Source organism: Spinacia oleracea, chromosome 5 (assembly GCF_020520425.1).
Source record: "Spinacia oleracea cultivar Varoflay chromosome 5, BTI_SOV_V1, whole genome shotgun sequence".
Classification (NCBI taxonomy): domain Eukaryota; kingdom Viridiplantae; phylum Streptophyta; class Magnoliopsida; order Caryophyllales; family Amaranthaceae; genus Spinacia; species Spinacia oleracea.
In genome coordinates, this window is record NC_079491.1 from 40,266,349 (window position 1) to 40,271,345 (window position 4,997).

At 32.3% G+C, this 4,997-nt stretch overlaps 1 long non-coding RNA gene across 1 annotated transcript; it reads left to right on the plus strand.

Moving 5' to 3' along the window:
- Positions 1-608: 608 nt before the first annotated feature.
- Positions 609-3,708, plus strand: LOC130461286 (uncharacterized). Its single transcript, XR_008921732.1, has 2 exons — positions 609-820; positions 3,277-3,708. It is a non-coding gene; the product is annotated as an uncharacterized lncRNA (long non-coding RNA).
- Positions 3,709-4,997: the final 1,289 nt, after the last annotated feature.

The following is a 4,997-nucleotide window of genomic DNA, read 5'->3' on the forward strand; positions in this document are numbered from 1 at the left end:
GATGAGGATATTTGAACGTTGCACATCATACTTCGAATTTTCTTCCACGAACTCTAAAATTTTATGAATATCTCGAGTATAATTCGATTTTACGAATAATTCGAGTATAATTGCAGCATAAAATTGACAAATTCTACCTATTTTTATGACAGAATTTCTAAAATGTGAAGAAATTGGGTAGAAAGTTGCGAGAGAATGCAATTTTGTGGAAAGAGAAAGTTGGATACAGTATGAGGATTGAGGGGAGAGAAACATTTGTTTTTTTCAAAAAAAGAGAGCAGGTTGGATTGTTTTGAGATTTTAATCTCATCCGACGATTTTTGTTAAATCTAACGGTTCACAAAGGTTCTCATTATAGAGAGGTTCTCACCAGAACCTGGTCATATATATATATATATATATATATATATATATATATATATATATATATATATATATATATATATATATATATATATATATATATATATATATATATATATATATATATATATATATATATATATATATATATATATGACCAGGATCTGGTGAGAACCACCCCTTAAGATGAGAACTGAGAACTAATCTCAGCCTTCGATCAATTCGATCCAACGGCCCAAGTTCTACCCGACATATGAAAATATTAAGGGTAAATTCGTAATTTTAAAGGTTTGAATGACCTCTCCCTTCTAACCTGATTCCAGATTTCTTCATCTCTCTTCCTACTATTTTCTCTCTCCTCCTGCAATTCCTTTGGGCTTTTCTCATCTTCCCTCGAGTTCACCGCGTCCTTCGCATCCCAACCTTTGAATCTTCTCCTTTATTTAATTTTCGTCAAGTAAGTATTCAATTTATTTTATCTATTATACTTTTGATTCAATCATTTTCAGTTTCGATTGTTGTAATTAGGGTTTCAAAAAAATTGTTTAACAATATTCGATTTTAGTGGCTAAAATTAGGGCTTTTCAAATTGCAAATGTTTCTTTAATTAGTTTTTAATTAATTTTTTTGCGTTTATTTGATTTTTTTTTTCCTCTGAGTTTGCTCGACTTTTGGGCGTTTTAGTTTGTATGTTGAAGAAAAAAATAATAAAATCTTTATTGTCTAAAATTTGTCGATTGAAGTTTATGCAGTTTATTCCAATTTTTCGAATTGATTTTCTCGAATTCGGGTTTTACTTTTGATTTTCTGGAATATGCTTAATTTGCTAGAATTGAGTTGATTTGGTCAGTGGAACAAATTACTGTTAGTCTGTTACTGATTTGAATAAGAACTCGGATATTCTTAAGCTTACATGTTCTTAGTTCTTACAGTTTATGATATAGTAGTATATTTTATGTTGGGTGCCTTGAAAATATTCAAACATTCTGATCCTTTTTGCATACATTCACTGTTTCTATCAGCTAAAATAGCAAATTCTCCCCCTGGTTCTAACTGATAGATATTTTGTGTTGAACCAAAAATCGAAATGATTAATGTAAAATCACCTTAGTAGTAAAGCTTATTCCTTTTACTTGGAGTAATGTTTAGTCACGAGTTTTGGTATTGTTCAACAAAATGTAGAGATGGATGATATATTTTATCACTTGAATAATTGATTCAAGCTTTTTGTCACCGGTTGTTTTTGGTTTCAGTCAGTCTGCTCTTCTTGACCATTGATCTTAGGTGACTAGGAGGACTTGTGTCGTTTGGTTGCAGTGATGGGTTGTATGGTGATTCTGGTCTGTTGATCTAGATGTCTGAATGTGCGTTGGGTCTGAGTTTTGGCCTGTTATTATGACGATTCTGGTCAGGTTATTTGTGTTGTGTTTTCAAGTCCAACATTATAAGCTAGTATAGGTGTTGCACATATTGGGGTTAGTCTCAGGTGGCTGCAAGCTATTGTTGCGGGCTGTTTGTTTTTCAGGGAGGGATTGTTACAGACTTGCGGGTCAGTTAGGGGTGGTATGCTGCCAAGATTGACATCTTGGGCAGCTATTCTACTTTATTTGGTGCTGCTAAATCTTGTGTGTGTATAATTGCATCAATAACGTTACTGAGCTAATTTTCACAAGTTATTGGGGCCTTCACTTTTGAATTATTTTGATTTACTTTTTTGGGGTTTTGCTTTACTTTTATTTATTCTATTTAAAAACACTAGCCTACTAGCTCAATTGGTAGAGCGTTGTGCAAATGCACAAAAGATGTGGGTCGAATCCCACGTAGGTTCGTTTACTTTGAAGTTTCCTTTATTTACTTTTGAGTCTATATTGTTTACTTTTGACTTTATATTATTTACTTCTTAGATTTTTCAAATTACTTCAGAATATTATTGGTTTTTTTGGAGTTGTTTATATCATTTTTACAATTTAAGTTTATTATTTTGTTTGCTTTTAGAAGGATTTAGTTTACTTTTAGAGCGATTGAGTTTACTTTTGAGCAAACAACCCAGAGCACATATTCACAACATCAAATCACTGCAGCCAGCCACGAGGTTTTCCACCACAGACAATGTTTGCCACACAATTTCATTCAAGGACACCACCCGAACACAAAAACCTGATCTACTATAGGTTGTTTTATTTACTTTTGAATCAGTTTTATTTACTTTTACGAGTTCTTTATTTACTTTTGAATTGAACAAAAGGAAAATTGTGACAACCTATTTTAGCGCAAAAAATATTTATCTTTGAATCAAATCGATGAGAAGGAAAGTGAAAACAGTTTCAGTTTACTTTTGGAACAATAATTTTGTTCTGAGAAAGGTCATGTTGTATCTCTGCCTCTGAGACACAACCTTTGGGTAGAACTGTTGTCCTCCATTTAAAATACTTTAAGAACATGGTACTCGCCTTCTCCACATTTAGATCACGAGCTCTTAAGAATCTTCTCAATGCCAAGCCATTTACCTCCTGTCGCGTACATCAGAAACTTCCTTCAGTTCCTTGCAACACATTATTTTTGTGATCTTGATGAGTTATTTAGTTCGACTTAATAGATGTTTTTAGAAATTAAGAATGACAATTAGCTAAAGCAGCAGATGCTTTAACGAAATGCTTATTAAAGTTCACGAACTCTTCCTAAGTTAATTTAATATGTGAAATCATGAGCAGTCATTGATGTTGAGAAAAGATTAGAGTATGGAAGAGAGAACCTTAGAAGAGGGATCACGGCTTTCAACAAATGCTTGCATCAGGGCGAGTTTATGATGCTCTGTTGTGTTCTTGTTGTTTTGCGTGCCATTTCTGGCATGATTTGTTTCTGCCATCTTATGTATATGTACCTTTCTCTCTTGTGGGGTGTTCTCTCTGCTAGTCTGTTGCTGAATGTCAAGGACAACAACAAACCATAACACCAACAGAAGCAATCAAAGCACATGATAGAAACAGCAGCTTAGTAAGCAAATCTGGTTGCAACTTCAGCTGATTGACTGTAGTACCAAGTCAATATGAGTCAACTTGTGCAATTGCAAGTTGCCAGAACAGTGCGAGATACTTTTATTTACTTTTGAATTTTTTTGTATTTTACTTTACTTTTATTTTATTCTTTTTACAAAACTTTACATAGAAATTATAAATGGTTATCCACCATTCTAGATTTAAATACTATGACCTATGTAGGATTTGAACCTACATCCATATGCAATTGCACATTGCTCTACCATTTGAGCTAATAGGTTTTCACAAAATATTTAAGAGAAATGTATATTTGAAAGTTTCATTATTATTTAGTTCACTTTTAGAGATATTTTGTTTACTTTTGAGGAGATTTGGTCTACTTACGCACAATTTAGTTACTTTATTTATTTGTGTCAACTCACCATATTCATTATCAAAAATTAAAGGCAAAAACTCAGATCGCAACTACTAAAAACTTATTAGATAAAATCTCTGAGTGAATCACAAAAACGCATAATACAAACAATTTATAGCAAGAACTATTTAAAGGTTTAATCATCTAGTGATTCTTTAAGAGATATTAAGTTTACTTTTGTACAATTTTCATTTACTTAAAGTCTATAATGTAGCACCCCTAACTGATTTAGTTTTCTTTTAAAGAAAATTAGTTTACTTTAAGAAAGATTCGTTTACTTTTGTACAATTTTCATTTACTTCATGTCTATAATCTAGCAACCCCTAACTGACTTAGAGTTCTTTTGAAGAGAGTTAGTTCACTTTAAGAGATATTAAATTTACTTCTGTACAATTTTCATTTACTTCGCTCTATAATATAGCTAGCAACCCCTAACTGGCTAACAACCTGCAACAACAACAACCCAATCACAACACCCTAAGACATACTGCAAGATTTGAACCTGAACCCTGCAGCAGACCAAGCCAAAACCAACTGCTAAAATGCATCAACATATTGTATACGACAACAGCCTGCATCACTCTCAAATGACTACAACAAGAAGGAGCTAGAACAAGCCTCTGAAATAGTTAGTTTACTTTAAGAGACATTAGGGTTACTTTTGTGCAATTTTTATTTACTTTAACACATTTTTAGTCTCTGTAACAGTTAGTTTAATAATATAAATAAAAACAGGAAGCAGAAGCACCAATTCTTGTTTCTAGCAGGGTTAGCAATATGCTGCACAAATCATGGCATGTTTTAGAACTTAACCAACACAATATACAGATTATATTGTACAAGTAAATATAATTAAACATAAGCAAAGAGGATCTCAACAGACCTTGTATAGAGGAATTTCTTAATAAGCTCTTCAAATAGCATGGCTGCCAAGACTGCATTTACGCTGCTTGCTATATTAATTCGCCTTAGGACGTGATCAAGTACAAAATTGACCAGATTGAAAGCTCTGATGAAGATTTATCCATGATGTGTCATCCTTCTCTCTACTAATATCTAGATGATAGGAATAATGTACTTTTTAGTTTACTTTAAGAAATTGGGAGTAAATTAACCAAATTAAGAAACGTATCCATGCTTAATTTGGACTGAATTTACAACATCAAGCCGAAATTGATTCAATCAATATGCAAAGATCAAAGCAAATTTATCAATGAAAATTA